The sequence below is a fragment of the Lithobates pipiens genome, unplaced genomic scaffold (assembly GCF_037356315.1).
Source record: "Lithobates pipiens isolate NorthernLeopardFrog02 unplaced genomic scaffold, aLitPip1_a1.2 Scaffold_19, whole genome shotgun sequence".
Taxonomy (NCBI): Eukaryota; Metazoa; Chordata; class Amphibia; order Anura; family Ranidae; genus Lithobates; species Lithobates pipiens.
The window spans coordinates 119,208,259-119,220,610 of NW_027507764.1; positions in this window are offsets into that span (position 1 = coordinate 119,208,259).

Sequence of the window (12,352 nt, forward strand, 5' to 3'; positions counted from 1 at the left end):
TGTGGCCAATTATGGCTCTCCTCACTGCCAGGGTGTGATTGGCCAAGCATGCGGGGGTCACAGTGCATGCTTGGCCAATCATGAGCCAGCAATGCACTGTGATGGCATAGTTAATTGCGGGCCGTTCACGCCACACGAATATGGTGCAAACGGTCCACAAAGTTCTGATTTCGCCGAACAGATGAATGGCCAATTTAAGAGTCGAACATGCGTTCAACTCGAACACCGAGCTCATCCCTAGTCAGCAGTATTATTTTATTTATGGGTATGGGATACAAAGGAAAACTGCATTCTACACATATAAGAATATGTCTGTGTCTTGCAATCAGTCTGAATAGTGTACATTTCCATCATGGAATTCATCACATATTTACCAGCATCCTTATTATCACCAAAAATGATAATGTTGTTTTTCAGTCAGTGCTGGATAGTCATGTAGCACTGATCCCCGAAAGCCATACCGTACGAGTGTGGATTCACCTGGTGTCCTTTCCAGCTTAGCTTCCAGGCTCTTGCTGAGCAGCCAGCCTTGTGCGTGGCCCTCTTCTGAAGAGTCCTCCCCTGGTTTGCGTTTTCAGTTGCTGGGCCTCTCCAAAACCCAGATGGCACAAGACCGCCTTGGAAGACCACCTTGGAGACTCGGAAATGGATGGATCCGCACCCCAGGCCATGAGGGCCTCTGGGGGCTGGTCAGGAGGACCAGGACCATGGAGTCAGAACATTCTTCTGGACTGGAACCTCGAACCACATGACCTCAATACCTTAAGTACCCTTTCCCAGAATACACAGTGGGACAACACACCCACTGATTGGTTCCGAGAAAGATTGGCACCCAATGCATCCAACCGAACTGCGTTCCAATGCCTGCCAAAGGTGATACCCACACCTATTGTCAGGCAGAACATAATACAGTCCAGCCAAACTGATACTGAGACCATAATTTACTACAATTAACCCTAAAACCCAACTATGGTCTTAGGAACATTTAAATTGACAAAAACATAGCGCGTGCTCTTCAGGAGCCCGGCACTACACACTCCGCCAGGTTATTTAGACAATGTCCTCATCTTCTGACTAAAAAAAAAAACTCCTAATACTACAAAAATTTGAGTACCTGAACTTTTTGGGGTTTGGAATGGGGAAGGGAAAGAAATATATAACACACTTAACTTTGTCTAATAAGAACGGTAGTCGGGGTTTCCGCCCATGGTGATACGTTCCCTGAAGTAAGGGCTAACCAGCCCCGAAATGTCAGCACAGGTAGCGGCCACATCATCCCCACAGGCCCATAGCAACTCTTGAGACATTGTCTCAAATAACTCATCAACGTCCCCAGCATAAGAAGAAGAGTCTGAGTCTGACTCCCGTACCTCTTCTGCTGGCAAGTAACTTTTCACAGTCCCGCTCCCCATAATTTCCCCAGGTTTCTCACCGGTAGACTTTGTTGGCTTCTCCAGGGCAATCGCCTCCTTCTGATGAAGTCCAGCCCCGGACTGGAAGGTGGTCCTCTACCGCGGCCGCGACAGGTATTTGCACGCTCCACATCCTCCAGAGCAGGCATAGCAGTAGCAGTGGTGATGGACGAAGCCTCTAACATGGGAAGAAACAATGTCTTTTTCCAGGGTACCCGCAACAGTAGATGATGCAAAAACTGTAGGCCTCACCATCGGAGTGTAGACAATAGACTCGGTGGCTACGCCCGTGGCCCAGTCCATGTGGTAGGCCCAAGGCGACTCTATAGGCTGTTCCACATCAAACAAGTAGTCTCCACATCTTCAGCAACGAACAAACGGCCGGGGACTTGCGACCAGTCCCTCACATCCTCCGCAAAGCATGCTGAGGGCCTCGATGTCCCCGGAGGTATAAAGGATAAACCACCCCTGCGGCAGCAGGCGGATCCCCGTGTCAGTCAACACGGTACAAGGCAGCCTCATACACGTAGGACCTCCTACTGATGACATCCTGGGTCCCCAGAACAGACGATGTCCCTGGAACTCGGAACATTCTTTTTCTTCCGATAAAACTTTTCTCCATACAATAAAACACGACTGACTTCGTTCTCCTCCTACAACACACTCACGAGGTTCCTCATGCAGGGAAATGAAACAGGCAAGACTCCTCCCACTGGTTCCTCTGGTTGCACAACTCGTGGGCTTTTCCAAGGGCTCCTCCCACACTTACACACCAACAGTGAATATCTTTTGCCTTTCACAAAATGGCGCAGTCCAAAAAAAACTTCTACCCTCTATTCCATAAACTCACATGTACAGTTCTTTTCATTGTGAGGGGTAACGGCAAATCCCGGACTGCGAGCCCCCACATGCAGCACTGACCACCGAAGGAGCGGCTGATTATTTTTGGGCTTACCGTTACCTTCTTGACCTCATGTGCGCCTAGGGGTAGATGGCCCAATGAACTGTAGAGACTGACACCAGATCCACTTTAGGGATTTTTATTTGCAAATCCTTGAACAAAACACAGTCTCTCAGTAGGGAATAGAGGGTATAGGTAGAAAAGCTCAGGTACTCTTGGAACTGCTGACACTTGAATGTCTCTCTCTATGCAATCCAGGGAATAGCCATTCGCAACTGGATATTACAACTATCCCCTTTTGGTGAATTTAGCAACCGACAGGTGATTCAGATAAAGCAAAGTCTTTGCCACAGACTAGGTTGTAGAACCTTAGAATGAAAAGCCTCTCTCACAGACTTGGTTGTAACTGAAGGATGAAATTAGAGAACTCTTATACGGTACCAGTATCTTGCAGCCGGTCCAGCGATACCATATGAGTGTGGATTCACCTGGTGTCCTTTCCAGCTTAGCTTCCAGGCTCTTGCTGAACAGCCAGCCTTGTGTGTGGCCCTCTTCAGAAGAGTCCTCCCCTGGTTGCCTTTTCACTTACTGGGCCTCTCCAAAACCGAGATGGCACAGGACCACCTTGAAACCCTCCTTCCAGTTACTGTGCCTCGGGCTAGCCAGTCCCGAGACTCGGAAATGGATGGATCCGCACCCCAGGCCATGAGGGCCTCTGGGGGCTGGTCAGTCAGAACATACTTCTGGACTGGATCCTCGAACCAAGGGACCTCAGTACCTTAAGTATCTTTTCCCAGAATACACAGCGAGACAACACACCCACTGAAAAAACAGCAATAGAAAAGAGAAGGGCGCATCGACTTAGCGCATAAATATTAAATAAAAAAATTAAAAAGCAATAGATATACTCACAAACACGTTTTAAGGGTGAACCCTCTTCATCAGATCCAGGGTAGTGTACCTTTTATTACCCTGGCTCTGATGAGGAGAGTTTGCCTTTGAAACATGTCAGCCATCAGCTATTATGGGTGCCGCCTAGTCTTCCAGCAGTACCAATAGAATACATTAGACCTTAAGGCCACTGATCCCACTTCCTATGATATGCGTTTATACAATATGGGTTTGTGAGTCTATCTATTGCTGTTTTTATTTCTTGATTACATTTTATTGAGGTAATGCACTAGGTTGGTGCGCCCTTCTCTTTTTATTGTTGTTTTTCAGTCTAAGGAAACCCATTGTCCTGAGGGTGCAGCAAACCACTGGTCTTCTGGTCCAGAAGGAATTTTACACTGTATACCTTTGGGTTAACCATTGTGAGCACAGGAGAAGGCTTTTTGAATAGCTGCTGTGACTGTTATGAGGGAGTTACATTTATAGACCAGTGACATTGAAGTGGTATTAAACTCTGTGTTCAAACTTTTCCCTACAGGTAAGAATATAATAAGGCTTACTTGGAGGTACCATGAATATCTCCTACTCTTACTCCATTTATAGCTATTTACATTGACTCCTGATGATGACATCAGTGGTCCATGCACAGTAACTCTGCATCCACAGCACAGTGAGTGTGCCATTATTACAGAGAGTGCTGTGCCACGATGATGAATCCTGTGCACATATATGGGAGTGCCATCATTGGGGCCAGGCCATTCAAACTGCTAGATAGCACAGATCTAAAGAGGCAAAGATGGTTGTTTACTCCTTCTAAAGAGGAAGGAGGGTGATACGCAGGTCACCTTTGCCAATGTTTACTTTCTGAATGTAGACTGCCCCCATTTTCTTAGGGCGCTCCTTCCAGTGCTTATGTCACGTACCTTCTAGTAGCGAGCCCGGATTGCGGAGAGAGGCCTCCTTTACGACTCCCACTACCGGTTTCCTGGCAATACAACAGGGAACACAGGAGTAAGGAGGGGTACAGGTGCCTGGCAGGATCAACAGATGGGTAGGATGGGTAGGCGAGGATCAGTGGAGCAGGTGATCACAGTGAAGGGACCAGCAGGTAGTTTATAGCAGATACACAGTTCAATGGAGCAGGTAACTTGGAGATAAACAGTGCAGGGAAGCAGGTCACTAGTAGCAGGTGAACAGGGTAATATACACAAGTGCTTGCAGCAGATAACAGTCAATATAAGCAGGTACTAGAAGCAGATGGATGGTGTAATACTAGCAGATCACTTGTAGCAGATAATACAATCCAGTATAAGCAGGTGACTTGCAGCAGACAGGTAGTTCAATATGAGCAAGCACTTATAGCAGATGAACAGTTCAGTAAGCAGATTATTTGCAGCAGATAGGTAGTTCAATATGAGCAGGCACTTATAGCAGATGAACAGTCCAGTATAGCAGGTTATTGCAGCAGATAGGTAGTTCAAAATGAGCAGGTACTTATAGCAGATGAACAGTTCAGTATATAAGCAGGTTACCCTTCTAGCAGACGGATGGTCAGAGCAGGCCGAATCGGATACCAGGCGGGAACGAAGTACAAGGGAACAGGCAGGAGAATAGTCACAACAAGCCGAGGTCGGGTGCAGGCGGATAGCAGATGGGTCACAGGCAGGCCGGGTCAAACAGGAACAAACAACACAGATCAGGTCTCACAGGTATAACGCTGTTGAGCAGACAGCAAAGACTGTTGGCAAGAGGCTGGTTTAAATAGGCCGTTTGGCGCCAATACGGACGCACGCACGCGACCGTGCGCGTGCCCACGCACGCGCACCTGTGTACGAACGTAAGGGCGTTCGTACGATCGTGCGTACCCGCGACGATCGTACATCAGAAGACCTGGAGGACAATCTCTTCGTGAGATTTTCATGACATTGCCCCCTCCCAAGGGGCAGCCTCCGGATGCCCTTTTGGGCAAACTTTTCCGGATGGGCCCTTTTAAAGGATCGAATCAAATTTTTCGCATGAATGTTGTCCTCAGGCTCCCAGGAGTTCTCTTCAGGACCATATCCTTTCCATTTGATTAAGAACTGGTTCTGGTTTCCTCTTCTTCTGGATTTTAGGATGGCTTCAATTTCAAATTCTTCTTCACCATCAACCAAGATCGGATCAGGAGGAGTGGTTTTTCGGTTAGGAAATGGATTGGGAGTGAAAGGTTTCAATAAGGATACATGGAATACCTGATGAACCTTTAGTGAGTCTGGAAGTTCTAGTTCAAAAGCAACCTCGTTAATCTTCCTTTTGACTGAGAAAGGTCCTAAAAACTTGGGACCTAGTTTCCTTGAAGGACACGCCATTTTCAAGTTTACCGTGGATAGCCACACCAAATCACCAGGTACCAGTACTAACTCTCCTCGTCTCTTCCTGTCAAAGGTTGCCTTGTTGTGCTCTTGAGTCTTAGTCATTGTTTCTTGTAGAAGTTTGTTGTTGGTTGAAAAAAAGTTCATCTTTTCCTGGACCGCAGGTACTGAACATTCAGGAAGGGAGTTGGGTAAAAATGAAGGGTGGAAGCCATAATTGGCAAAAAAGGGTGTCTGTTTGATGGCGGAATGGAGAGAATTATTATACGCAAATTCAGCTACTGGAAGCAGGGAGATCCAATCATCTTGTGCAAAAGAGGAAAAACAGCGTAAATATTGTTCGAGAGTTTGGTTTGTCCTCTCTGTCTGCCCATTGGACTGAGGATGATAAGCGGATGAGAACGATAGCTCAATATTCAAGGCCTTGCAGAGGGACTTCCAGAATCGAGAGGTGAACTGTACTCCTCGATCCGAAACTATATTGGCTGGTACCCCATGGAGCCTAATTATTTCTTTGATAAACACTTGTGCAGTTTCAGAGGCTGAAGGGGTACCCTTCATGGGAATAAAATGTGCCATCTTTGACAGACGATCGACCACCACCAAGATAGTGGTATGATCGTCTGCCGGAGGCAATTCAACAATGAAGTCTAGAGACAGCATTTTCCATGGCCTGTCCGGAACAGACAACGGTTTAAGGAGGCCCCAGGCCTTGGTTTTACAGTTCTTACTCCTAATGCACGTAGTGCAGGTGTTCACGTATTTCCTGCAATCCTCCCGTAACTGAGGCCACCAAAAAGTACGCTGTACCAAATCAATGGTTCTAGTGATACCAAAATGTCCGGCGAGTGCGTGGTCATGACACAGCTCTAGAACAGATACCCACAGAGTTTCGGGGATGTAGATCTTGTCTTTATACCACAGTAACCCACCTCTGGTTTGTAGTTCTGGTTCTGAGAAGGGTCTTTGTCCCATGGAGGCTTGTCTAAGCCGAGAGAGAAGATCTTCCTGAAGCAGAAGGAAATTCCCAGGAGCGAGAATGGTATCCGGAGGAGAATTCTCCTGGGACTTGTGGAACATCCGTGACAAGGCATCTGGTTTTATATTTTTAGACCCTGGGCGATACGTCACATGGAAAGAGAACCAGGAGAAGAAGAGTGCCCACCTGGCTTGTCTTGGTTTTAGTCTTTTTGCAGATCTTAAGTACTCCAGGTTTTTGTGATCTGTAAATATTAGAATTGGATGCGAAGCTCCTTCCAACAAATAACGCCACTCTTCTAATGCGGATTTAATGGCCAACAGCTCCCGGTCTCCGACATCGTAATTTTTCTCGGCTGCAGATAACTTACGTGAAAAGAAAGCCACAGGATGAAGCAGGGCCTTAGTTCCTTGTCTCTGGGATAATATAGCTCCTACGGAGATTTCGGATGCATCCACTTCTAAAACAAATGGCAGGGAGGAATCTGGATGTCTTAAAATAGGAGCGGAGGTGAAAAGTCCCTTGAGAGTCTCGAATGCTTTTTGAGCTTCAGAGGTCCAATGAAAACGGGTTCCTTGTCTAGTTAGTTGTGTGATGGGTGCAACAATAGCTGAGAAACCTTTAATAAATTTGCGGTAGAAGTTGGCGAATCCAATAAAACGTTGGATTCCTTTCCGGTCTACAGGAGTCGGCCAGTCCAAAATCGCAGCAATCTTCTGGGGGTCCATTTTTATACCCTTACTAGAGATGATCAACCCCAGGAATGGTATACTTTCCTGTTCGAACAAACACTTGTCTGCTTTTGCATATAGTCCATGTTGGCGGAGCCGACCCAACACGCTTTTGACGTGCTTGCGATGGGCTTCAAGGGAGGAAGAAAAAATCAAAATATCATCTAAATAAACGACAGCAAATAAGTCCAGAAAGTCCCGGAGCACATCATTGATAAAATATTGGAAGGTGGCGGGGGCATTACACAAACCGAAGGGCATCACCAAATACTCGAAGTGTCTGAATCGGGTACGGAAAGCAGTCTTCCACTCATCTCCGGCCTTGATACGGATCAAGTTGTAAGCCCCACGGAGATCGAGTTTAGTGAACACCGTGGCAATTCCCAGTCTTTGGAATAACTCTGGAAAAAGAGGGAGAGGGTACCGGTTCTTTATAGTGATGTTGTTTAATTCACGGTAGTCTACGCAGGGTCGGAGAGTGTGGTCCTTTTTCTCAACAAAGAAAATACCTGCACCTGCTGGGGACGTAGACGGGCGAATGAACCCCTTCTTTAAATTTTCTTCGAGGTATTCTTTGAGTTTCTCCTGCTCTACTTCTGTTAAGGGAAAAACCCTTCCAAACGGAATCTTGGCTCCAGGAAGTAACTCAATGGGGCAGTCATAAGCCCGGTGGGGCGGGAGCACCTCTGCCTTTTGTTTACTGAACACGTCCAAAAATTCATGGTAGACTTCGGGAATGGCTTGACGTAAATCGATCTCTGAGTCAATAGATAATAAAGTTGCTGGTCTCAGAGAACCGGATGAACCACAGAACTTTTGGCAATACGGTGAAGAAAAGGTAATTTCTCCTGTAGTCCAATTTATGGTTGGATTGTGAGCCTGTAGCCAGGGCATCCCAAGGATTACAGGAAAAAGAGGGGAGGTGATAATGTCCATCCGGAGAAGTTCTCGATGAGAACCAGAGATAACAGTAGATAGAGGTGCAGTTTCTCGAGTTACAGGACCAGATTTAATAGCGGAGCCATCGGCCAAATGAATAGAGAGTCCACGGGTCTTAGGTAGGAGAGGAATCTGATGTTGGGCAGCAAAGGATGAATCCATAAAACAGCTGCATGCCCCGGAATCAATAATGGCGGGTGTCTGTAAAGTCTTTCCTGGGAACTGAAAGGAGACAGAAATGATGAGGTGAGATGGAAACTTCATTAGAGAGTCTGGGAGATAAGGAGGCACGGATGGACACTTACGAAGTTTTATTGGACAGTTCCTGACGTAATGTCCAGATTCCCCGCAATAGAGGCATAAGTTATTATTCCGCCGGCGTTGACGTTCTTCGGGGGTAAGAGATGGCCGCAAGACTCCAAGTTGCATTGGCTCAGGTGTGTCAGACGTGGATCGGGTGGCAGGTGCTGGATGTAAATGGCTTGGGGCCTTTGGAAGCATCCAGGTTGGACGAGAGAAACCAGTGGCCCTCTCAGCTCTCCTCTCTCTCAGACGACGATCGATCTGTATCGCCAAGTCAATTAGTGCGTTTAATGTCTGTGGGACACCGACTCTAGCAAGCTCATCCTTCAAAGAATCAGAGAGTCCCAAGCGGAACTGATGGCGAAGGGCAGCATCATTCCAGTTCGTATCCGCACCCCATCGCCTGAACTCGGCCACATAATCTTCCACCGCCCTTCGTCCCTGCTGGAGGGTCCGCAAAGCGGTTTCTGCAGTTGCTGAAAGTTGAGGATCTTCATACAATTGAGCCATAGCATCAAAAAAAGTAGAAAGATTAGTCAACGCTGCGTCCTGGTTTTCTAACAGGCGGTGGGCCCAGGTCTGGGGGTCTCCAGAGAGTAGAGACACCACAAAACCCACCTTGGTAGCCTCTAAAGAGAAGGTCCGTGGTTGGAGGGCAAAATATAATTCGCAGGAGTTGCGGAAGGCCCTGAAGCCACTGCGATTCCCAGAAAATCGCTCGGGTATGGGAACTTTAGGTTCTGGTGGTAGCATCACAACTGTAGGTGTTGGAACTGCTTCAGCTGAAGAAACTGATGGTTGAGGGGCCCCCAAGGATCCGGAGGGGTTGGAAAGAGTAATTACCCGTTCCTACAGCCGAGTGTAGCCTTGTTGAAGGCCCTTAACTGCCTCAGACAGTCCTGCCAGGTGTTGACAAAGTTCTTCCATGGCGGAGGCTCCCCGCTCGGGCTCAGGCATTGGCTGTCTGCTACTGTCACGTACCTTCTAGTAGCGAGCCCGGATTGCGGAGAGAGGCCTCCTTTACGACTCCCACTACCGGTTTCCTGGCAATACAACAGGGAACACAGGAGTAAGGAGGGGTACAGGTGCCTGGCAGGATCAACAGATGGGTAGGATGGGTAGGCGAGGATCAGTGGAGCAGGTGATCACAGTGAAGGGACCAGCAGGTAGTTTATAGCAGATACACAGTTCAATGGAGCAGGTAACTTGGAGATAAACAGTGCAGGGAAGCAGGTCACTAGTAGCAGGTGAACAGGGTAATATACACAAGTGCTTGCAGCAGATAACAGTCAATATAAGCAGGTACTAGAAGCAGATGGATGGTGTAATACTAGCAGATCACTTGTAGCAGATAATACAATCCAGTATAAGCAGGTGACTTGCAGCAGACAGGTAGTTCAATATGAGCAAGCACTTATAGCAGATGAACAGTTCAGTAAGCAGATTATTTGCAGCAGATAGGTAGTTCAATATGAGCATGCACCTATAGCAGATGAACAGTCCAGTATAGCAGGTTATTGCAGCAGATAGGTAGTTCAAAATGAGCAGGTACTTATAGCAGATGAACAGTTCAGTATATAAGCAGGTTACCCTTCTAGCAGACGGATGGTCAGAGCAGGCCGAATCGGATACCAGGCGGGAACGAAGTACAAGGGAACAGGCAGGAGAATAGTCACAACAAGCCGAGGTCGGGTGCAGGCGGATAGCAGATGGGTCACAGGCAGGCCTGGTCAAACAGGAACAAACAACACAGATCAGGTCTCACAGGTATAACGCTGTTGAGCAGACAGCAAAGACTGTTGGCAAGAGGCTGGTTTAAATAGGCCGTTTGGCGCCAATACGGACGCACGCACGCGACCGTGCGCATGCCCGCGCACGCGCACCTGTGTACGAACGTAAGGGCGTTCGTACGATCGTGCGTACCCGCGACGGTCGTACATCAGAAGACCTGGAGGACAATCTCTTCGTGAGATTTTCATGACAGCTTATGGAGTTTGAGGAGGGACTCCTTGTCTTTGAAGGGGACCTTAACTTTGCAAATCCTCTACTGGATGTATATCACATGGCTCATCCCATCTCCCTTATTCTTGCCTTAAGCACTTGAAGACAGATTTCCACCTCCTTCATTTGGTTGATGCACCCCCAAGAACGTGACTACTCTTTCTTTTCGCATGTTCACCATACTTACTGTTGCCTTGATTATCTCCTGATTGCGCATAAGGATCTGCCCAGGGTTGTGTCTGCTAGTATCAATGTCATTTCCTTTTCGGATCATGTGCCTGTTCATTTAACTTTTCAGCTGGGCCCGGTGACTCGGGTCCCTTCTTCATGAAGGTTAAATGAGGCCTTACTTCAGTCAGAGGAGATATGCGCTGAGCTACTGGCTGCCCTGTGGAAATACTTTGCGTTAAATGGAGCCTCACTCATAAGCCAGTTATACGGGGTACATTGATCCAAATTGGGCTCGCATCAAAGGGGAGAGGTCACGCCGATTAACTTTTGAGTCAGCTAAGTAGTTTAGAATGTCCCCATAAGGCCAGCCTTGCACGATCTAAGTATCAGGAGCTTCTTAGGGTTTGTGAGGAACTCCACTCCCTTCTTTACCACAAAACAAAGCAAAAACTGGCTTGGGCACATTGTACCACGTGCGAATTCTCTAACAAACCTGGTACAAGGGCCCTGCAGGGTCCGTGTACTAAGATCTACATTCCTCATATCATTGGCTCTCTTGGACAGAAATTGAATAAGTCCACCAACATAGTGGCAGAGTTTAAAGCCTTCTATGGGGGTCTTAACAGTCTGGATCACCCATCTGCTATGGATTCCACCTCAGACATGAAATAAAAAAATAAAAAAATAAGATGGATGGCAAGAGCCACCAACAAGCAGGAAACCGCCTCTTTACACAGAATATGTCAGGCTAGGAACAGATAGCAGGTAACAGTTTAGATGTGCTGATTATGCAACAAGTTCAATAAACAAGAGCACATACAATGAGCAGGTCTAAGCACAGCAGGTCAGATGGATCTTGTAGTTTATCACTGCAGATGAAGGTAGAGGTTGGCTGGTGCTTGTGGTTCACTGCTGCAGATATAACAGGTGGGCAGCCAAGTGGTAACGCTGAGTCTGGCACTACAGTAGAATCAGGCAAAGCATAGTCTAGACGAACTGGGTCATACACAGGTAGATCAGAGTCTAAATGGTACGTAATCAGAAGCGAGCAAAACAGGGTCAAAACTAGCTGGGTCATACATGTAGCGGCCATAACCCTTGGCAGGGTGGCCTTAACTTTTGGGCTTACCGGTTACCTCCGCTTGGCTGGTTCTTCCATGTCTAGGGGTTCCCAGGGTTAGTACCCAACAACTTTGGATGCTGACACCATAAAAGTCCTTTAGAAAGATTTTTATTTGCAGGGGTAACATCCAACAAACACAGTCTCGTATGGGAACAAGGACAAGGGTGAAGAAACTCAGGCACCTTGAACTGGTAGTTATCAGAAAGTCTCTAATACCACCCAGAGAGCAGCCACTCGCAGCTGGGCGCTTCAAAGCTGAACAAATCTCTAGCCAGAGATTATGGCAGTCAGTACTTTGATCCAACACTTGTGAAATCTTTGACCTTGAACAACTTGTAACAGAAAGTGAACAGGAACCTTTTCCTCAGTACCTGGAACGTTCTCTGTCTCCTTGGCAGCACTGGAAAAGCGTGTATTTGCTGATGTCCTTCACAACATAGCAACCAGGCACTTCTCGGGATTAGTGATGGCCGAACGGTTCGCCCGGCGGTCGTTTCGCGGCGAATTTCCGACTTTCGCCGTCCGCGGGTTCGAACGCCTTTTTCCGTCG